We start from the raw sequence: 25,173 nt of genomic DNA, 5'->3' as shown, positions 1-25,173 counted from the left end.
AAATAAGAACACAGTATGTCATTGTTTCGTTAAACATTAAATTTTTTCAATTAATTAGTATGGATGTATTAATTTTCATTATCAATAAAACATGTATACCGGTAAGTCAATCTTCCTACCTTCTCCTTTTGTGTTGTCAATGACGATTTCACAGGTAGACTTGCACTGTTCCAGAGTTTCGAAATTGTTTTCATTGCCTTAATTGGCATCCTCTGTACACAAACTGTTCACACTCTCGCCCATTAAAATAATACCTCTTGAAATATGCCCTACAGGGACCTGTGACCCTAGGCTGTTCACAGACAGGTTTTGACCATGATCTATAGGAATAAGCTTCTGAAAAATGATGTCGGATTCCATAAAAACCGGGGTAGGAAAATGAAACAGTATGAATTCTTTAAATGAATTAAAAACAAATAAATCTTCACCGTATTTATTCAAGTAAGGCAACATGAATATCGATGAATAAAATATGAATTAACATATCTACATGTATATTGTACAAATATATGAATACTGGTTCTGTGCTTTGTTTATGCATCACAGAATTCAGTAATTTGTATGAGTAGCCTCAACTCCTGGGTCGAGTCAAAATAATGGGTTTAAAAATTAACAGATTATGTACACTTATAGGCAAGGTTCCTTTCTCTTGAGTTCAGAATTACACAATGTCAATAAATAACCTTCATCAACAATACATGTACATGTTGGTAATATTTTTAGGATATATGAAAAAATCAATGTTTAAGATTGAAAGAACCTCTCTAATACTAATTTTTTCTATAGCATCATTTCCTTCACCTTTACCTGGCCCAGTTTGTCCACACCGGCGTGAGCAAGATTCTTCATCATCAAAGCGGTTGTCATTACCACCACAGCCACCATACCAGAACCGGTCACAGCGGCCAGAGGTGGAATTGTAAAACCACTTGACGACATAATCGGTACAGGTTCCGTGGTCATTTTTCATTCGGCAAACTCCAACAGGGGTCACCTCAGGTTCTGGAATTGGAAAATGAATAATTTTGCAAACTTTTCTCCTGAAATATTTGATTTAGTTTTAAAATCGTTAATTTTTATCTGGCAAACTTTTTGACCAATTAACGACGCCCTTTCCCAGGATACACACTTACCCTTAGGACAGCCGTAATGGTTAGCCCCCTGGGCAGGGTTTTTTCCATCTGGGCAACAACCATACACAGTCTCATTACACAAATCTCCTGAAGGTGGATCGATAAGATCACAACCCTCAAAGTTAGGCCCTAAAACAATAAAGTAACATTGAAAAGGGAAAGTGATAACAATATTATCAAGTCAACAAAAATTGCTTCAATTACAAATATATTAATTTTTGTTAACAAGGAAGATCCCTGCTGCATTTTATCCATAAAACAAGTATTTCATGTTTTAAAGGAATTAATTGTTATGTATCCCTTTACCTGTGGCCTCACTGACTCCATCTTCACAGCAGCCAAATCTGGAATGCTGAAAAAAAAGAATTTAAAACTGTATTTTCAGGTATCAATGTCTTCTTTTAAGACAAAATTTGTTGTAAACGTTAAATAAATGCTGCCTATAAAAATATTATTTGAAGACCTTTCCCAGCACTTTATTTGATTTATATCAAAATTTCCCACGTTAATATATATATTTCCAGTGTACTGAGGCACAAATCATCAGTTGGAAAACACTATATAGAAATTCTGAAGCATTCAACTTGTTTGTTCTAAATAAGTTAAACAAAACCCTGGAATAATCAAAATTAATTTTCACACCAACACTAAAGAAAGGAGTGAGTCTGGTAATTCTAAAACAGGGCCTTTTATTTATACATGTATACACCGGTACATAATTTCCTCACCTTACAGGGATCAGAGTCACAACCCTCGTAATTCCACCCAGACGCTGCAGTAATGCCATCAGGACAGCAGCCATAGATAGAATCATCGCAGAGCACTATAACAGGTCAAACAAAGCCTAACATATGACTATGAATAGTCTTCCTTCTGACTTTTTCCAGATTTTCAGGGTAAACTACCCCTTCTTGAATACAGTACAGGTTTTTTCAGTATTGTAAAAAGTCATATGGCCAAAAATTTTAGCAGCTTATATTTTTGCTTTAACTCTGTATTTATATACCTAATGTTCGTGTCTTGGCCATGATGCTTCTCTTGGGACCTCTGCCATTATTAAAGTCAGGGTACATGTTAATCATGTAATCAGCCCCATCCATTAAGTTATGCATGGTGTAGGTCTTTGTCTCAGGGGTCAGAATCACCTCCTTCATGGGGTCCTGTTTTGTTGTATTGCGGTAGTACTTAGTTCCCATGTAAGCCAGCTACAAAAGAGATCAAACAATAAAAAGATTTATAGGGGGCTATCGAACTGATTATGATTAATTGTTTATATAAACTTCTATATCCCTTCTTTAAAGTGTAGACTTTATTAAAAATTGTATTTTTAGCTCACCTCAACGAAGTTGGGGGAGCTTATGTAATACCCTCGGCGTCGGCGTCCCAGGTTTTTTGGAGCAGTTTTCGTTTTAAGTACTTCTATGTCCTATATTGATTAGACATGCATGGAAGATGTTTGTAGTGGGTTTCGTGTACCAGTCAAAGTTTCAGATGCTGCAATTTCAGCAAAGGAATGACCAGGTTAATGTTATTGGAGCAGGTAAACATTTTGGTGCAGTTTTTGGTTTTTGGTGTAGGTCTCATTACCGAGTAAATATAAGCCCTATGAGGACCAAACTTGCATGAATGATACATCTAAGGATGCACACTACGAGGCTTGCTTCGGATGTTGAATTTGACATACATTTTCCGCATCAGTGAACAGGTTAATGCTTTCGCTGCAGGTCTCATTTCCAAGTAACTATGAGCACTATAGTGACCAAGCTTGCATGGATGGTACATCTAAGGATGCATACTACCCAACTTGATTCGGATGCTGAATCTGACCTAAATTTTCCGCATGAGTGAGCAGGTTAAAGTTTTTGGAGCAGTTTTAATTTCAAAGATACTATGAGCCCTATAATGACCAAACTTGTATGGATGGTACATCTTTAAATGCATACTACCCGCCTTGCTTCGATGCTGAATCTGCTGAATTTTCCAGTTGAGTGAACAGGTTAAAGTATTTGGTTCAGTTTTCATTTCAAAGATACTATGAGCCCTACAATGACCGAAATTGCAGGGACGTTACATTTTAAGTTGGATAGTACAGACTTGCTTCGGATGCTGAACTTGACCTACATTTGAATGAACAGGTTAAACTTTTTGGTGCAGGATTCATTTCTTAGTAACTTTGAGCTCCAATATCCAAACTATCATGGATTATAAATCTAAAGGTGCATTCTACCAGGATGGCTTCAGATGCTGAATCTGACCTACATTTTGTGGATAAGTGAAGGTTATTTTTTCATACAGGTTTTATTTCCAAATAACTTTGAGCTCTATATTGAGAAAACTTGCATGGATGATACATCTTAAGATGCACACTAATGTTCAGATGCTGAATTCGACATACATTTTCCAGATAATGGACCTGGTAAAAGTTATGGATGCAGGTCTATTACCAAGAAACTATAAGACTTATATAAACCAAACTTGCATAAATGATGCATCAAGGGATGAAAACGCTCAAAGTTGTTTTAGATGGTGGATTTTAATTACGTTTTCATATTGAAAAAGTAGTTTAAATATAGGCCTATTCCAAAGTATCAAATCAAAATTGCATAAATTTTGCATTTTGGGTGTATACTTTTTGTTGGTTAATTGTGCGAATTTGCCTTACTTAAAGAAAACATTCGTTGAAGTGTAATCTCTGATTACCTATGTTTATCAAATGATATAAATGTATTACTCATAGATGCATGATTATAAATTTGGCACACTTATATTCTTTGACGGAATTTGACTAGAATGAATACACAAAACAAATAAACATTATACAATTATGTACATGTACCATTTATTTTAAGAAAAATAACTGCCTTGTTTTAAATCTAAGATTTGAGTCAAAATCGATTCCAAAAAATCAAAAAAGATCTCTAATAGTGAACATAAAACTCTCGAGGAAGCAAATCAAAGCTTCAGTTAGTTGTCAGACTCGGTGACGGGGAGTCTGGTTTGGTTACCGTGTAGGACTGGACGTCATTGTTCTGCGGAGGTTCCCAGGCCACGATGATTCTGTCTGAGGTCGATTCTTCCACATGGAGATTTCTTATCATGTCTGAAAGATGTTCAAAATAAAGCAATGAATGGCAATTAATGTCGGATTTACTTCCCTTGAATTAGCTAAAGAAAAATTTCTTAAACACAGGGGTGACTTCACATTGGCATTTTGGGGGGAGGAAAAAGCAATTAATGACAGAATTAAACACAAATTCAAACATCACTTGGGTATTTTAACTGCTGTATTCTCATTATACGTTCTTTCAACATTTAGAAGTACCGTCTTTAAACATATAAGAAGACATAATTTCCTAAATGATTTAACATAAGCTTTATGTCTTAACCTTGAAACAGTAAAGTTGCACCTACTGTACATTTTTCAACACAAGGGCATTGTATAAAAAGAAACTATCAAATGTTTTTTTATTCAAAGTAAGATATTTTTTCGTCATTTCTGCTTAAGTTTCTTTTACAGATATCGCATTATGTAATGCTCATTCATGAACATGTTCAGTGTCCCTTTTCAGATTTTGTTCAACATGCAAAAAATAAATAGAAATAGATTACCTGTTTAAACAATATATAACTGTACTCAAATCAGGTAGGAAAAATATTATACAATATGCATTAAATATACCAGTACATGAAATTTTGTCGTTATATTCATGAAATAGTTTACACTGTATTAACATGATAAATATTGTTTATAAATAAATAAACACGTAAAACAACAGTGAAATGTGAATATATACGAAAAAAGACATAAATACAAAGTATAAAAGAGAAATGTTATGAACATATATTTACATCCGCTGAATATTTTCTCCTTTATTTCTTAAAAACCCATTGCGTTAATCACTGCATGAACTACAGTCGGCATGTCGCCAGTACAGATTTCTTGATAAGTGGCTGTTTCATCAATGAAATGTATAAAGACGTTCGCATCATTAATACAATAATTAATCTTTTTAATCCTACTTTAAATGATTATTTTCTAACAGATATAAATATAAACAATAGAATGCCTTTCTTTGTTTGTTATTACTGGAATTAACGGGCGCAGCTATTGCAGAAAAAATAAATAAATAACCCGTTTACGCGGGTTATGTAGTTTTTCTGCAATAGCTGCTTCCGTTAATTCCAGAAATAACAAATAAAGAAAGCATTTTATTGTTTAAATATAGAATATGAAATAGTCTCTTTTGGGGGTAACTTCTGAATCTCCTCTGATGAAACTTGCACGCAAAAAAAAGTATACACAACAATACAACATCAATATCATATCATACAGTAGTCAACCCCTCTCCCTCTTCTTGCAACTCTTGATTCCTTCCTTTGTATACTTGCAGCAACAAAACACAGTACAAATACACACTGGATATCTGCATTATTACTGTAGATCACTTTAAATTCGAATTTTGTGACACTTTATTTTCAATAGATTGTTTTGTTTGGTGAAACATTTATTTTTATTTTGTTTAATGCTCTGTATAATTTTCAATAGTAGATTTATATGCAAGAATGAAATTTTCACGAGAAGACAATTCTTGCGTAATTGCACAAAAATAAAGTTATCGTAAATAAAAAAGTGATTTTCAGTAAAGTGAAGCCATATGTTCTACCAATAAGGCAAGTTGGAAGTCCCAAACATTTTTTGTTATGTATTTTACCCTAAATATCTTGAATTATCAGATATGTCTTGAGTTTTTTTCTTGGCTCCATTGAAAATACAACATACGAGGGGTTATCAAAAAGTTCGTGGACTAGCACCATAAAATTAAAACCGCTTTAGGTACATCAATAAATTTTAAAGCATTTATTTATCATTAGCTTTTCTATCTATATAATAAACCACAAATCATAAATTTTATTGTTAAATAATCTAAATTTGGTTGTAACGCTGTATTTGATTGGATAAAAAATTATTTTATATCGTATAAAATGGGTTTCCTACGTCACAATGACTTGCGTATCAATCCGCCTGACGTTACATTTAAATTTTGTATAAACTGAAGTCATTTTGTTAGAACAATCATCTCTTTTTCTTACATCAAATGAATGAATATTAAATTATAAGCAATGAATTTAATAGCAATGAGTTATTCGCGGTTTATAAAGCGTAAACTGCCCCAACCACCCAGTTTATACCGTATAAAATGGGTAGCTATTAAATTCATTCTTTAAATACAATGAAGCGCATTGAAGTGGTAAATTTCTCTGAGTCATGTTTTGAAGGTCAATTATAACATAATGACACGCCCATAGTTTTAGAAACAAGAAAGTAATATTCCTTGTAGTTTTAGGACATCCCATTCTTCGCGACAAGCATCATGAGTTACACTGAAATGGAGCTTTAAAAAAAATTAGAAGAGGGAGTTAGAGACTCCCCGCTCTTGTTAAACACAAATTGCAACGAATATGTACATATTTTTGAACTTATCATGTCTATTGAAGTTACCACAACACATGTTTCGGTCGAACACGTGTTTACTCGGTGTTTATTTAGATCCTCAATTTGATTGGCTATATTTATGGAAAACCTGTTCTACAGGTATTTGAAGAAACAACTTGACCGTTTTATCAATTTCTAAAGAAATGGGCGTGTCAAAAGATGACAATAAACACTCTAAATATAGCTCAAAACGTTCCATTCCAACGGAAAATTTTACCACTTCAATGCGCTTCATTGTAAATTGGTTAAGTTTTTCTAAGCAATGGTATGTCCAGGCGGCACAACCTCGAAAACGACGTTTTTTCGTCCTAAGTGTAACTAAGATAAACTATTTTGATATGAACATACAATGAAGCGCATTGAAGTGGTAAAATTTTCCGTTCAAATAGAACGTTTTGAGCTATATTTAGAGTGTTTATTGTCATCTTTTGACACGCCCATTTCTTTAGAAATGGATAAAACGGTCATGTCGTTTCTTCAAATACCTGTAGAACAGGTTTTCCATAAATATAATAGCCAATCAAATTGAGGATCTAAATAAACACCGAGTAAACACGTGTTTGACCAAAACATGTGTTGTGGTAACTTCAATAGACATGATAAGTTCAAAAATATGTACATATTCGTTGCAATTTGTGTTTAACAGAAGCGGAGAGTATCTAACTCCCTCTTCTATTTTTTTAAAGCTCCATTTCAGTGTAACTCATGATGCTTGTCGCGAAGAATGGGATGTCCTAAAACTACGACGAATATTACTTTCTCGTTTCTAAAAATATGGGCGTGTCATTATGTTATAATTGACCTTCAAAACATGACTCAGAACTTTTCATCCAAACGGAGAATTTTACCACTTCAATGCGCTTCATTGTATGACATCTAAAAATCCCGTTAATTCAGGTATGTGTTATTGTACCATAAAATAAGGAATTTTTACTTAATTCTGGAAGTTCTATGAAATTTTATTGTAAATTTTTCACGGAGTATCGAAACAAACATTGCCTTGAAAATGACGTCAAAAGAGGGGAGGGGTTTCTTTTTTCAACATTTATAAAGTTTTTTCCCTGGAAAACTTGTATACGCCTAGAAAATGTTTAAAAATGTTTAAACTGGCTACGGAGAAATAATATGCATCCAAATTACTTGTTTTTAATGCCAAAATAGATTCAGAGAGAAAAGAAATGCAAAGTTAATGTCGATTTGTAGTCAAGGTTTGAAAAGTCTATTACGTGAAACAATGACGTTGATCCTGTATTTTAGCTAGTATATTGAACTCCAAAAAAACAAAATATGCTGGCACAATCAAGCGAGGATCTCTCCCAATGTATAAATCCATTTGCAATATTAAATGCATTAAAAGCTGCTGTTAATGACATTTAAAGTCATAAAAACAAGACGGGTTTAGGTCCTTACTCAGCTCTAAGGAATCTCATTAAAATAGTGCACGAGGTAGAAGAAGCGGGCATTGAAAAATAATGACATTGTCGGAGCGACGACTGCGCCGGGTGATCATATAATGTCGTTTTTATTTATTTTATAATAATTTGGGAAATAATGAACGTATCATGCTTAAATTTTCAATATTTCTTTATTTTTTGTTGTTTTATGTTCCTTATTAATTTTATAAGCCCAGACATCATAGTACTAATTTTATAGTCTCTGTCCACGAACTTTTTGATAACCCCTCGTAATTTGGTTTGAGTACATGTATACTGTGCAACCATATATACCATTTTTCACAGAAAGATGAAACTCGGCACAAATTTTCTTGTAAACTGGTTAAGTATTTAGGGCATATGAATAGTGCATGATATGCAATATTATTTAAAGCCGCTTGGTCCGATTTTTATGGCTAAAAAAATGTATTCGTTTTTCTTCTTGAAAAATAATTGTCAATAAATTATATCAACTTTTGTCAAATTATATCATCAAAGTCTTTTTCTTTTTAAAGATATCAAAATTCAAAAGTTAAAAAAATAATTTTTGTTAGGTCACACAAAAATAATCCTTTCTTTTCAATGCGTGAAACAAGTCAAATAACCTTTGAAAAATTAAATTTATCGCTTACATGTATAACTCATGAAGAACAAACCGGAGCATTTTTTCCACAACAAAGTGTACACGGGCAATATTCTAGCCCTCGTTACTAGACTCCCCTTTTAAAAAATCTTTAATAAAAATATCTGATTTTCCTTTATTCTGTTAATATGCATATTAATATAAAAATTACTATGGATTATATTCAGTTAATTTCTTAATTTTAGGATTCTACTAATGGAAAAAAATACTCGGGTTTGAATTCTCTTCATAATTAGTTATAACCGATAAAAGTATTTTTTTTTTAAGGTGACTTCAAAACAGATCTTAACTTCCCGTCGGGAACTGCTGTTTGTCAACAAGGTTTTGGGTCTATGTTTTCCATGTAAAGATTGTTGTAATAAGCTATTAAATCAATATTATAATTAATTTTTATATATTATCTATGTAATGACATACTTTTATTATTTAATATAATATGTGCCTGTTTCGGATAAAGCAGCTTTAATATACACCTTCATTATTTGAATGAAATATTCATTGAGCTATGATACATCTTTTGTCAAGTGATTTGCATTCTGTTTAAGAAATCTAGTTAATAAAATATACATCCTATAAATAGAATGAAATAAATGCAAAATACTGGATGCAATAATTAAGAAATAACAGTTTGGCATGATAAAACTGTACAAAATATATGCATACATAATATATACATGTATTTCCAATCTGAATGGATGATTTTTAAGTGTGAATTATTACTTCATGCAGTTAACATGCAGTATCTTTTGGCAAGCATATGTTGAAACATTCCATCCGATTTCTGAAGTTATTGGCATTGCCGCCACACCCACCATAGGTGAACAGCTGACATTCTTTGTTTTGCGCATTATAGTATCACCGCTTTAGGCGTGCCCTACACCGGCCAACCACATGGGGTAATTGACAAGGGTGTGTTAGGGAGAGCCAATCAAAACTTTGTTCTGGCCATTGCATTACAACTCATTATGTTTCAATAAATTTTACGATTATTTGAAATGTGATGGAGTCGATAAATATATAATTATGATTATCCAAACAGTGATGCAAATGGTTATATTTCCTTGCAGCCAATGAATTACAGTATTGAAAAAATATTTAATATTTTTTCATTTGCAAAAACAATCATAATGCTGCTCTTTAACTCTTTAATGCATAAATGTAGCAAATAGTTTCCACATTATAGAACTAAAGCAGCTGCTTGAGAAATTCTTGTCAAAAATGATTTCAATCTAGCATATGATCTATAAGCCTTATTAAATAAATTCCTCCAAGAATTACATAAGCACTTGATATTATTTCGTGCATGAAGTACTGGGGCTTGGCAAACAACACAAATCAAGCTCAGTAATACGATGACAAAGCAATTCAGTAAAGCTTACAAATAAAGAACAAATATATTAACCGTAAACACAATTCTTCTCCTTAGTTGGTCTTAAAATATGGGACAAAGTGCTATCAATGTTGGTGCATGCTTTTTAAAGCTTTTGGCCAAGGTTTTAGTAGTTTGGACACTTATATGTGAGGAGACTGTGACTCCATGAACAAAAGGGTCATGGAATGGTCATATAATTCAAAATGAATATTAGTGAAATTAATAAAGGGGTAGAGATGGAAAGTTTTTGGATAATTAAAACATGTATGGAAAATGACAGAAAAGAAATATACACGCAGAATCAAAGGATATGTCAGATTGGAAATGCAAGTTACAGAAAAACAAAGGGATTGGCAGGTACACAATCATGAAGAAGAGGTATTAAAATATACAAAGGAAAAGAAATAGATACATTGAGTGAAGCAAATGGATTGCAGTACATGTATAGATACATTGCAGGAAACAAATGGATTGCAGCTGAATACATAGAATATAAGACCAGGAGATGTCAGTGCTTAGCTATGCTGTGGCTATACATATAATGAGGCACTACACTCAGCTAACCTGCAGACAGGGATACAGGGGGTTGTTCAGTAGAATAAGTGACTGTACCTCTGCGACAAGTGTTGTCACATTCTCTCTGTGTTTTAAAACGGTTGCCATTTCCCTGGCATCCACCATACCAGAACCGAAGACAACGCCCTTCTGTTCTATTGTAATACCAGAGTACTTTGTATTCCCTACAGGGTCCTGTGTCATCATCTAATTCACAAATCGGACTTGCTCGAGTCACCACTGCAATATGAAAACTATTGGATTAACATCTTAGATCCACCTTTTAACCTACTGTTCAACATAGTATTTCAGCATTAGCTTTTAGCTAAACTATCATCATTCAAAATGCAATGCAAGTTGTCAAACAGCACACTGTTTATATGGTACATGTTTCTAAGTAAGTTCACACTATTTGAACACAAATAGCCATTCAAAGCTTGATATAACCATGCAAACAGTAGAAATATAAAAGTCTACCTGAATACAGTAGCTCATAGTACTGAGCTACTTTATTCCTTTGGTCAAGTAGTTATGTTAAGAAGTAGGATTAGATTAGGCATATTTTGTTTTTATTTTAGTCTAAGAAAACTTTCTAACACCTTAGAATCTTTCTAATTGATCCACATCCTTATTATTTACGAATTAAGACACTAACATCCACCATGTCTGTCCCTGGCATACCTGGTTGCCTAGTGACTGATTGCCTGTTGACTTGCCGACTACCGCCTCCACATTTCTGGCGACATTCGTCTTCTGTTGCAAAGTTGTTGCCATTTCCGCCACATCCTCTGTACCAGAAGCGATCGCAATGTCCGGTGTCTCTGTTGTAGTACCACTTGATGTCTAGCTTTGCTTCCTCACAGTTTCTGCCTGAATCTGATGACTGTTGGCAGTCTGCAGAAAAAGACATTCTTATGTGACTATTCAGCTAAGTATGGTGAATAAGTACTGTGTTCAATGGTCTAATTCTAAAGAATATTTCAAGCTGCATCATTGTCTCACAGTCTCTCTAATTCTCTCGGTACTCTTCAATTGTTAATGGAACTGTTCTTGCTACAGTTCAGATATTCAAATCTTTTATGACAATAGCTTATAATAGAGTATATTTTTTGGCATTTTTTGAAAATCCTCTTAATTTTAGTTTGTTAGAAAGTACAGAAATTTTCTTTTAGGAATAGAGCAGTACTCATAATCCTTAAAATTTATTCCAGATTTTCATTGAAAATATGATGCAACCTTATACAACTACCCCCAGAAAATGAAATGTTCTTAGCATTTAAAACTACTAAAAAGGTATATGGGTTGAACTTCAACAATTAAAGTAGAAAAAAAAATGAAGTTGTAGAATTCATCTTGTGACCAATCCTATACGTTACAAAAACCTAGCACTTCAATTTGGTCCATAAGCAAAGATTTTTTTGTAATGTCACTGAAAAAGCTTATATTGTAAGCCTGTAAAGAAAGGAGAAGAAATACAATCACATATATATCTACATGTATCTATAGCAATGTGACAAAATCTGCCTATTGATGTGTCCATTTTAAATCATTAGAACCCAGTCACTTAACCACAAAAAGAAGAACATTTAAAGTCACTGATATTCTTCTTCAATGACATTGAAAATAAAATTGAATTTGAAAAAAAAAAAACAACAGCAAAACAGAGAAAATGAGCCAACTATTAGGTGTCTGTAAAATGTTAATTAATGCAAGGTTGATGCCCGAATGTGGATATCTTCAGGTGTGGTCAAAACAATTTGTATTCAACTAAGCGGCCCTGAATTGTGAACAATGTAAACAAAAATAAGTTTGCATAAGACCATACTAACTAAAACTGATAAACCTTCCCTTATCCATAGTTGAACCCCATCCATGATCCTTTAACCTTGACCTTCTTTCAAGATCATGACCTTCTTTCAAGATCAAAACATTCTTTGACAATAGGTGATTAAACATCTGAATTCATCATCCAGAAGTCTCTGTCGAGACTGTAGCTCTACTGGTTTGTACTTTAAACAAAGAAAATTGGCAGTTGGGACTTGAAACTTCACAACAGCAATAAACAGAATAATGATCATGTATCTCAGTGTACAATGCTTGCATGCCACAATATACATGTAATATAATCAGACTAAAACTGTATTTGGAATTGCATTTTTTAAGTATTTCACAGAAATTTCTATTTTTAGAAACCATGGCAACACCGTTCATTGAAATCAAAAACCGATACAGAGATTTATGTATCTTAGTGTAGTCTACATGTTTGCCAAGTAATACTGAAATCAGACCCAAACTGTAAGAGTAGTAGCATTTCAAATTTAATTCAAAAGAAATTTCTATTTTTAGTGTCCACGGCAACACCATTCATCAAAATCAAAAACCGATTTACAGAATTATGCATCTTATTGAAGTTTACTTGTGTGCCAAGTGATATGGAAATCAGATCAAATCTGTAGGAGGAGTAGCATTTTGAAACAATATTACAGAAATTTCTATTTTAAGTAACCACGCAACACCATTCATCGAAATCAAAAACCGATATACAGATTTGTGTATCTTAGTGTAGTCTACAAGTTTGCCTAGTAATATTGAAATCAGACCCAGACTGTAGACGGAGCAGCATTTTGAAAGTATTTCACAGAAATTTCTATTTTTAGTAACCAAGGCAACATTATTCTTCGAAATTAGAAAAAAATTACACAGAATTATGTATCTTAGTGTAGTCTACTTGTGTGTGAAGTTATATTGAAATCAGACCAAAACTGTAGGAGGAGCAGCATTTTAAAAGTATTCTGCAAAAATTCTATTTTTAGTAATCACGGCAACACCATTCATCAAAATTAAAATCTGATATATAGAATTATGTATCTTAGTGTAGTCTACTTGTGTGCCAAGTTATATTGAAATCAAATTTAAACTATAGGAGGAGTAGCATTTTAAAAGTATTTCACAGAAATTTCTATTTTTAGTAACTACGGCAACACCGTTCATCGAAATCAAAAACCGATATACAGAATTATGTATCTTAGTGTAGTCTACTTGTCTGCCAAGTTATACTGAAATCAGACCAAAACTGTAGGAGGAATAGCATTTTAAACAAGAGGCCCACGGGCCTTATAGGTCACCTGAGCATCATGCAACAACTTTCAAATGATTGATTTTGTTTCATGTTTTAAGCTAGATGCTAAGGCATTCACAATTTTGGAAGAGGCACTCTTGCTCATCATAACTATGTACTTAGTTAGTTTATTTAAAACATAGGAGCAGAGAAGCAGATTTTCAAAGAAATAATGCATTTTCACTATATAATCAATAGAGCCCCGCCCTAACACCAGAACCCCTGACCCTGGGGCCATAAAATTCATAATTTTGGTAGAGGCACTCTTGTTCATCATAACTATGTACTTAATTAGTTTATTTAATGCATAGGAGCAGAGAAGAAGATTTTCAAAGATTTAATGCATTTTCACTTTATAATCAATAGAGCCCCGCCCTAACACCAGAACCCCTGACCCTGCAGGGGCCATGAGTTTCACAATTTTGGTAGAGGCACTCTTGTTCATCATAACTATTTACTTAGTTAGTTTATTTAAAACCTAGGAGCAGAGAAGTTGACTTTCAAAGATTTAATACATTTTCACTATATAAACAATAGAGCCCTGCCCTAACACCAGGACCCCTGACCCTGGGGCCATGAATTTCACATTTTTGGTAGAGGTACTCTTGCACGTAATAATTATTTACTGACTTAGTGTATTTAATACCTATGAGCAGAGAAGAAGATTTTCAAAGAAATAATGCATTTTCACTATATAATCAATAGAGCCCCGCCCTAACACCAGAACCCCTGACCCTGGGGCCATAAAATTCACAATTTTGGAAGAGGCACTCTTGCTCATCATAACTATGTACTTAGTTAGTTTATTTAAAACATAGGAGCAGAGAAGTTGACTTTCAAAGATTTAATACATTTTCACTATATAAACAATAGAGCCCTGCCCTAACACCAGGACCCCTGACCCTGGGGCCATGAATTTCACAATTTTGGTAGAGGCACTCTTGCTCATCATAATTATTTACTGAATTAGTGTATTTAATACCTAGGAGCAGAGAAGAAGATTTTCAAAGATTTAATGCATTTTCATTATATAATCAATATAGAGCCCTGCCCTAACACCAAAACCCCTGACCCTGGGGCCATAAAATTCACAATTTATGCAGAGACACTCTTGCTCATCATAACTATGTGCTTAATTAGTTTATTTAATATTCAAGAACAGAGAAGAAGATTTTCAAAGAAAAAATGCATTTTCACTACATAATCAATAGAGCCCCGCCCTAACACCAGAACCCCTGAACCTGGGGCCATAAAATTCACAAATTTGTTAGAGCAACTCTTGCTCATCATAACTATGAACTTAATTTGTTTATATGATACCCAGGAGCAGAGAAGAAGATTTTTAAAGACTTACTGCATTTTCACTATAGAATCAATAGAGCCCCGCACTAACACCAGAACCCCTGACCCTGGGGCCATGAATTTCACAATTTTTGGTAGAGGACTCAATGCTGATTACAATCATACCAACAGTTTGACTGCTTAATGTCCGGGAGTTTAGAAGAAGATTTTTAAAGATTGCACTATTTTTAGTGGTTTTTGCCCCACCCCCAGGCCCCAGGGGGGCGGGGACCACGAAATTCACAATTTTTGTTCCCCTTTATCCATAGATGCTTTATGCCAAATTTGGTTGAAATTGGTTCAGTGGTTTCAGAGAAGAAGCTGAAAATGTTTAAATGTTAACGCACGACAGACGACGGACGACGACGGACAAAAACGGATAGCAATAGGTCACCTGAGTTTACTCAGGTGACCTAAAAATTGTTTACAGACAGACAGACGGACGCCGGACGCATTAATGTTGCATATGCTTTTCTGGTCTCTGACCAGTAGAGCTAAAAAATGAATTAACATATCTACATGTATATTGTACGAACATATGAATACTGGTACAGTACTTTGTTTGTGCATCACATAATACAGTTCATCATATGACTAGCCTCATAGTACAGCGCTACTTTATTGCTTTGGTGAAGTAGTGGTGTTAAAAGGCAGGATTAGATTAGGCATATTTTGTTTTGATTTTAGTCTAAGAAAACTTTCTAACACCTTAGAATCTTTCTAATTGATCCACATCCTTATTATTTACGAATTAAGACACTAACATCCACCATGTCTGTCCCTGGCATACCTGGTTGCCTAGTGACTGATTGCCTGTAGACTTGCCGACTACCGCCTCCACATTTCTGGCGACATTCGTCTTCCGTTGCAAAGTTGTTGCCATTTCCGCCACATCCTCTGTACCAGAAGCGATCGCAATGTCCGGTGTCTCTGTTGTAGTACCACTTGATGTCTAGCTTTGCTACCTCACAGTTTCTGCCTGAATCTGATGACTGTTGGCAGTCTGCAGAAAAAGACATTCTTATGTGACTATTCAGTTAAGTATGGTGAATAAGTACTGTGTTCAATGGTCTAATTCTAAAGCATATTTCAAGCTGCATCATTGTCTCACAGTCTCTCTATTTCTCTCGGTACTCTTCAATTATTAATGGAACTGTTCTTGCTACAGTGCTACAGTTCACATATTCAATTCTTTTACGGCAAAGGCTTATAATAGAGTATATTTTTTGGCAATTTTTGAACATCCTCTTAATTTAAGTTTGTTAGAAAGTACAGAAATTTCCTTTAAGGAATAGAGCAGTACTCATAATCCTTAAAATTTATTTCAGATTTTCATTGAAAATATGATGCAACCTAATACAACTACCCCCAGAAAATGAAATGTTCTTAACATTTAAAACTACTAAAAAGGCATATGGGTTGAACTTCAACAATTAAAGTAGAAAAATCCTATACCTTACAAAAAAACTTGCATTTCAATTTGTTCCATAAGCAAAGCTATTTTTGTAATGTCACTGAAAAGCTTATATTGTAAGCCTGTAAAGAAAGGAGAAGAAATACATCCCATATATATCTACATGTATATATAGCAATGTGACAAAATCTGTCTATTGATGTGTCCATTTAAAATCATTAGAACCCATTCACTTAACCATAAAAAGGAGCACATTTAAAGTCACTGGTATTCTTCTTCAATGTCATTGAAAATAAAATTGAAATTGAATAAAACAACAAAACAGAGAAAATGAGCCAACTATTAGGTGTCTTTAAAATGTTAATTAATGCAATGTTGATGCCCGAATGTGGATATCTTCAGGTTCGGTCAAAACAATTTGTATTCAACTAAGCGGCCCTGAATTGTGAACAATGTAAACAAAAATAAGTTTGCATAAAACCATACTAACTAAAACTGATAAACCTTCCCCTATCCATAGTTCAACCCAATCCATGATCCTTTAACCTTGACTTTCTTTCAAGATCATGACCTTCTTTCAAGATCAAAACATTCTTTGACAATAGGTGATTAAACATCTTAATTCATCATCCAGAAGACTCTGTCGAGACTGTAGCTCAACTGATTTGAACTTTAAACAAAGAAAATTGTCAGTTGGGACTTGAAACTTCACAACAGCAATAAACAGAATAATGATCATGTATCTCAGTGTACAATACTTGCATGCCACAATATACATGTAATATAATCAGACTAAAACTGTATTTGGAATTGCATTTTTTAAGTATTTCACGGAAATTCCTATTTTTAGAAACCACGGCACACCGTTCATTGAAATCGAAAAGCGATATACAGATTTATGTATCTTAGTGTAGTCTACACGTTTGCCGAGTAATATTGAAATCAGATCAAATCTGTAAGAATAGTAGCATTTCAAATTTAAGAAATTTCTATTTTTAGAAACCATGGCAACACCCTTCATCAGAATCAAAAACCGATACACAGAATTATGCATCTTGATGTAGTCTACTTGTGTGCCAAGTTATATGGAAATCACATCAAATCTGTAGGAGGAGTAGCACTTTGAAACAATTTCAAAGAAATTTCTATTTTTAGTAACCATGCACGGCAACACCGTTCATCGAAATTAAAAACCGATATACAGATTTATGTATCTTAGCGGAGTCTACATGTTTTCTAAGTAATACTGAAATCAGAGCAAAACTGTAGGAGTAGTAGCAATTGAAAGTTTTTCACGGAAATTTCTATTTGTAGTAACCACGGCAACAACGTTCATCGAAATCATAAACCGATATACAGAATCATGCATCTTAGTGTAGTCTACTTGTCTGTCTAGTTATATTGAAATCAGAGCAAACTGTAGAAGGATTTTCAAAAATTGTTTGCAGACAGACGGACGGACGCCGGACGCATTACTATCACATAAGCTATTCTTGTCTCTGACCAGTACAGCTAACAAGAGGCCCAGGGGGCACAGCGCTCACCTGAGCACATTGGGCTTGAATTTACTCCCCCCGCCCCCCCCCCCCCCCCTCCAGGCGGTCATCATTTGAACAAACTAGAATCTACACTACCTGAGGATGATTCCATATAAATATCACTAATCATAGCTTTGAAGTACTTGAAAAGAAGATTTTAAAAGGTTTCCTAATATATCCTTAAGTAAAACTTGGGTCGGCCATTTTGGCCCCACCCTAGCCCCGGGGTTCATGATTTGAACAAACTTGAATCTACACTACCTGAGGATGATTCCACATGAGTTTCATCTTTACTGGCCCAGTGGTTCTGGAGAAGAAGATTTTTAAAGATTTTCCCTATATATCCTTATGTAAAACGTGGGTCGGCCATTTTGGCCCCGCCCTAGCCCCGGGGGTCATGATTTGAACAAATTTGAATCTGCACTACCTGAGGATGATTCCACCTGAGTTTCATCTTTCCTGGCCCAGTGGTGCTGGAGAAGAAGATTTTTAAAGATTTTTCCTATATATTCCTATGTAAAATTTGGGTCGGCCATTTTGGCCCCACCCTAGCCCCGGGGGTCATGATTTGAACAAACCTGAATCTGCACTACCTGAGGATGATTCCACATGAGTTTCATTTTACCTGGCCCAGTGGTTCTGGAGAAAAGATTTTTAAAGATTTTTCCTATATATTCCTATGTAAAAATTGGGTCGGCCATTTTGGCCCCACCCTTGCCCCGGGGGTCATGATTTGAACAACCTGAATCTGCACTACCTGGGGATGATTCCACATGAGTTTCATCTTTCCTGGCCCAGAGGTTCTGGAGAAGAAGATTTTTAAAGATTTTTCTGATATATTCCTATGTAAAACTAGGGTCGGCCATTTTGGACCCACACTTGCCCCGGGGGTCATGATTTGAACAAACGTGAATCTGCACTATGTAAGGATGATTCCACATGAGTTTCATCTTTCCTGGCCCAGTGGTTCTGCAGTAGAAGATTTTTAAAGATTTTTCCTATATATTCCTATGTAAAACTAGGGTCAGCCATTTTGGACCCACCCTTGCCCCGGGGGTCATGATTTGAACAAACTTTAATCTACACTACCTGAGGATGATTCCACCTGAGTTTCACCTTTCCTGGCCCAGTGGTTCTGGAGAAGAAGATTTTTTAAAGATTTTTCTTATATATTCCTATGTAAAACTAGGGTCGGCCATTTTGGCCCCACCCTTGCCCCAGGGGTCATGATTTGAACAAACTTGAATCTACACTACCTGAGGATGATTCCACCTGAGTTTAACTTTTCCTGGCCCAGTGGTTCTGGAGAAGAAGATTTTTTAAAAATGCCATTAATTTTTAAAAAATTCATGATTATCTCCCCTTGGAAAAGGGCGTGGCCTTTCATTTGAACAAACTTGAATCCCCTTCACCCAAGGATGGTTTGTGCCAAGTTTGGTTGAAATTGGCCCAGTGGTTCTTGAGAAGAAGTCGAAAATGTGAAAAGTTTACAGACAGACGGACGCCGGACAAAATGTGATCAGAAAAGCTCACTTGAGCCTTCGGCTCAGGTGAGCTGAAAAATTAATTAGCATATCTACATGTATAGTGTACAAATATATGAATACTGGTACTGTACGTTGTTTGTGCATCACAGAGTACAGTTCATCATATGAGTAGCCTCATCTCATTTGGATCGAGTCAAAATAATGGGTTAAAAATGAACAGATTATGTACACTTATACATGTTATAGGCAAGGTTCCTTTCTCTTGAGTTCAGAATTGCACAATGTCAATAAATAACCTTAATCAGCAATACAGGTATGTGTTGGTAATTTTTTTTTAGAATATATGAAACCTGATAGACCCTCTCCAAAACTAATCATTTCCTTCACCTGTATCTGGCCCAGTTTTTCCACATCGGCGTGAGCAAGATTCTTCTTCATCAAAGCGGTTGTCATTGCCACCACAGCCACCATACCAGAACCGCTCACAGCGGCCAGCGGTGGAATTGTAAAACCACTTGACGACATAATCGGTACAGGTTCCGTGGTCATTTTTCACTCGGCAAACTCCAAAAGGCTCTGACTCTGGAAAAATGAATCATTTTGCAAACTTTTCTCCTGAAAATTTTGATTAAGTTTAAAAATTGTTAATTTTTATCTGGCAAACTTTTTGACCTACAACTCAACAAACTTTTTAAGGTCACATGGTCTTTTGCACAAATTATTGTCACCTTTTTGTAATAAAAATTACTATTTTCGAACCTCAGAACGATGACATAGCCCTACGATAAATTACATATATAATGTCAAGAATAAATGTCCTTTTAAAGTATTATCTTAAGTTTCCAAAAGTGGTTGTTTTAGAGGGGAATTTATTAATAAATGGTACGATGTTTCTACTATAGGCCTCTACCATAGGTTTTTTAAGGAATCACAGTCTAGTAATGAGAGTATGCCAGGGCATCAACAATAGCGGGGAACATGGGATAATTTGCATAACGGGTGAAGCCCGTTATGCTAAAATTATCCCATGTTTCCCACTATTGTTGGTGTCTCTGGCATACTCTCAAAATTAGACAGCGATTCCTTATATTTACATTTCATTGTGAAATAAAATTGTAGATTAAGACTTTAAAAATGCAGATATAGATTAAAATTAAACGAGGATTCATATCCCAATTTCAATAGTCCTCGCCCACTGACGTCAAACACATAGGCAGCTGCAGGAGATTTTACTTGCATATTTGGCCTCCTTAGCGTTAGCCTGGTCCCATGGCTCACCCTTGCCAAGGCAGTGACGCGGATTTTACGAAGCAAAACAGGGACAGGGAACCAGGCTACTACAGCGTCAGACACAGAGACAGATGCGCACGAGATTTGCATGCGTATTAGGCCTCCTTAGCCCTTGACCTATCGACCTGCCTAGTTTACATTCCGGCAGAATTATCAAAAAATTAAATTCCGACAACTTTCAAAGAGTTGTCACATAGAAAAAAAATTAGAAATGGAAATATTTACAAATAATATAAAACGTGCTTTCTTTGATACAATGTAGTTGAAAATTTTTAATTTTCTTCTAAAAGGTGGATATATTAAAAATTCTCTGCTCATTTACCAAACTCATCTGGGTTTTGTCTAAATGTGGCATCGAAAAGGGACCACTTTGCAGAGAGAAACCATACTACATGGTAGGATAATGAAGTATTGTTTATTTTTTTTAATAGTAAATTTTTTGTATGAAAAGGAAAATTCTTCTGCATTTACAGTTTGAAACGTTAAAATTTTGCTGTGAGATGAATCTTTCATGGTTCTAGGTTTTTAGAAGGTGAATCCTAAAAATGCGACCTTATTAACATACAAAGCAGTCAAACAGATGAAAAATACTATCACTCTGCGCTAAAGTGTCAGAATGTACAGGAAGTATAAGTTACAGTAGCTGTACTGTACTCGTGTCCATGTTTCTACAAAGAGCTACTGCTTTCAAAAGAACGGATAAAAAGACACCTGCAATTGGCAAGAAACTACAAAAAATCAAATAGAAATAATTGTGATTTTTCCGCCAGTAATATATTAACGTTCTAGCAATTGATTTGTATGAATTATGTTTTAGTAAATAAAATAAAACTCACATAATGTAAACAAATACTTTTAAATGTATTTTGATGTTTCAATACAACACAATATTATACATCATAACAATGTGACCTTAATCTGTGCGAAAAACCATGTGAGCTTAAAAAGTTTGTTGAGCTGTATTACTGGTGCCCTTTACCAGGACCCACACTTACCTTTAGGACAGCCATAGTGTTTGGCCCCCTGGATTTCTGCAATGTCACTGTGTATGGCTGTTTCTCCATCTGGAAACAGCCATACACAGTCATACAGAGTCTCATTGCAGAAATCCCTTGAAGGTCGACCATCAAGCTAGGCCACCCTCAAAGTGAGGCAACTTTGAATATTTATATAATATATAATACAATATATCATTGTTGAAATTTGGAAAGTGATTACAATAATATCGAGTCAACAAATAGAAATCTCTGTCGAGACTGTAACTCTACTGGTTTGTACTTTAAACAAAGAGAAAAAGTAGTTGGGACTTGAAACTGCAAAACTACCTTAAACAGAATAATGATCATATATCTCAGTGTACAATACTTGCATGCCACATTATACATGCACTATAATCAGACTAAAACTGTTTTTGGAATTGCATTTTTTAAGTATTTCACAAAAGTTATTTCTACAAACAATGGCAATTAACACCGTTCATCGAAATAAAAAAAAATGATAAATAGAATTATGTATCTAAGTATAGTCTACCTGTGTTCGAAGTTATATTGAAACCAGACCAAAACTGTTGGAAGAGTAGCATTTTGAATGTTTTTCACGGAAATTTCTATTTTTAGTAACCACGGCAACGCCGTTCATTGAAATCAAAAACCGATACACAGAATTATGTATCTTAGTGTAGTTTACTTGTGTGCTAAGTGATATGGAAATCAGACAAAGCTGAGGGAGGAGTTGCATTTTAGAGTTTTTCACGGAAATTTCTATTTTTAGTAACCACGGCAATAACGTTCATCGAAATCAAACACCGACACACAGAATTATGTATGATAGTATAGTCTACTTCTGTGCTAAGTTATATTTAAATCAGACCAAAACTGTAAGGAGGAGTAGTATTTTGAAGAATTGTTTACAAACAGACATACAGACGGACGGACGGGCGGACGCCAGAAGCATTACTATCGCATAAGCTCTTTTGGTCGCTAAAAATTATGTGAGAGTTATTGTGAAAGGCATAGTAATTTTCTCTTGCTAATGTATTTCTTTTCCTTCTATTCATTGACCGTTTAAGCTCACCTGAGCCGAAGGCTCGTGCGAGCTTTCTTACCACATTGTGTCCGTCGTCCGTCTGTTTGTACGTCTGTAAACTTGTCACATTTTCTTCTAAAAAACCACTGAGCCAAATTTAACCAAACTTGCTACAAAGCATCCTTGGGTAAATGGGAGTTGAAATTCTTAAAATCAAGGGCCAAGTCCCTTCACAAGGGGTGATAATCAAGAAAAAAAATAGGATTTATGGGTCTCTTCATACCTCGAAAACAACGAACATTAAACTCCCACGAAAGTTAATGATTTCACAGTATATAAATGTTTGGCTTCAATGAGATTGTTAAGTTGGTTGTATTTGTTGATAAGTGGAAAAGTGCAAGGGTAATCCTGTACCATAAAGCAGGTCAGAATTTTTTGCTTAACAAAATATAATTTTATTGTTTAATAGGTACCTGTAGAGTGTAAAAATTATCTTAGAGAAGAAAAAATTAAGAAATTATTCTGATACCTTCACAAATGACCCCTGCGTCCTCTGAATGGTCACAATTATGTACTCCCCATGGCCTACTTGAACAGTCCATAAGTGACGATTCGTTGCCATGACACTTGACATCATCAAGCCAAATGGCACCTGAACCAGCCCCAAAGGTCGCACCAAATTTTGCCTGGCCACCTCTGCAATATTTTTTTGATAGGCAGACATCAATGCTACGAAGTAACTAAATCACTTTAGTCAAATTTATTGTGAAAAAAAAATAAAATGAAGCGCATTGAAGTGGTAAAATTTTCCATTTGGATGAAACGTTCTGAGTCATGTTTTGAACGTCAATTATAACATAACGACATGCCCATTTCTTTAGAAACGAGAAAGGAATATTCGTCGTCGTATTTTAGGACACTGCACTTTCCACGACAAGCTACATGAGTTAAAATGAAATGAAGATTTTAAAGAAGAAAGAGCAATATATAGAGTTCCCTCTTATGTAAAACACGTATTGCAACGAATTTGTACACAATTATGATTTTATCATGTTTAGTTGGAGTTAGCATAGCACATGTATCAGTTGAACATGTGCTTACTGGTGTTTATGTAGACCGTCAATTTCATTGGATGTTATATTAATGAAAAACCTTTTCTACAAGTATTCGATTGAATATTTGACCGATTTTTCTTTTCGAAAGAAATGAACGTGTCTAAAGATAACTCAAAACATTCCATCCAAACAGAAAATTTTACCACTTCAATGTGCTTCATTGTAAATGCATTGAAAATAGGCAATCAAAATATAATCAGACGTTAGATGCGCTCGCATACTTGCTAAGCTTACATCGATGTTAGCGTAGCATGTAACATTTAATTTTAATTAGATTGAGAAAATAGGCACACTTTTTCTCATTTGACTGTGTCAGTTGTCACACTACACTGAGCAAGCAATTCAAAGATATCCTTACGAAAAACCAAGAATCCTGCAGACAACAGCAGCACTTTTGTTTGACCATCCATCATCACAAATAGTCCCCCTGACTCCATTTCTGATTATTTCAACTCTCCCACTGTTTGGTCCATTTCCATTCACCAGATTGACTTGTATATCTGTATTGTTCAAACATTTATATTAACATGGTTTTAGGAATAAAGTGTCCAAAGAGGATGGACATTTCACATCATTCGTTTTAATAAAAATAAGAGGCCCATGGGCCTTGTAGGTCACCTGAGCATCATGCAACACCTTTCTAATGATTAAGTTTGGTTTATGATTTAAGCTAGATACCATAGCTTTCACAATTTTGACAGTGGCACCATTGCTTATCATAATTATAAACTCAGCAATTGCTTAGTTTGGTTACTTAATACCCATATGCAGAGTATGGGGAACAAATATGCTTTTCAACTAATCAGTAATATTCAGCAATAAGCAGTAGTGCCCCTACCACACATGAACCCCTGACCGGCACACTTGCTTATCAAAAAAGTTTGGTTAATTTCACACAATCAATTTATTTTCAGTGTATAAGTAGATCCCCCACCAAGTACCCCTGACCAAGGGACTTTAAAATGAACAATTCTGGACGAAGGGCATTTGCTCAACATAGCTATATAGGTAGATCATCTGCTTGAAACCCAGGAGCAGAGAAGAAGATTTTCAAAGAATTTAATGTATTTTCACTTTATAATCAATAAAGAGCCGCCCTAACTGCAGAACTCCTTAATACGGGCGATAAATTTCACATTTTTGGAAATGGCATTTTTGCTCATCATAACTACATCATGTATGTACTTAATTTATTTAAGAAATAAGGTATCATTT

The sequence above is a fragment of the Saccostrea cucullata genome, unplaced genomic scaffold (assembly GCF_032062105.1).
Source record: "Saccostrea cucullata isolate Sc308-1 unplaced genomic scaffold, CSIRO_AGI_Scuc_v1 ctg82, whole genome shotgun sequence".
NCBI classification, from domain to species: domain Eukaryota; kingdom Metazoa; phylum Mollusca; class Bivalvia; order Ostreida; family Ostreidae; genus Saccostrea; species Saccostrea cuccullata.
Note: the sequence above shows the minus strand (reverse complement) of the source record.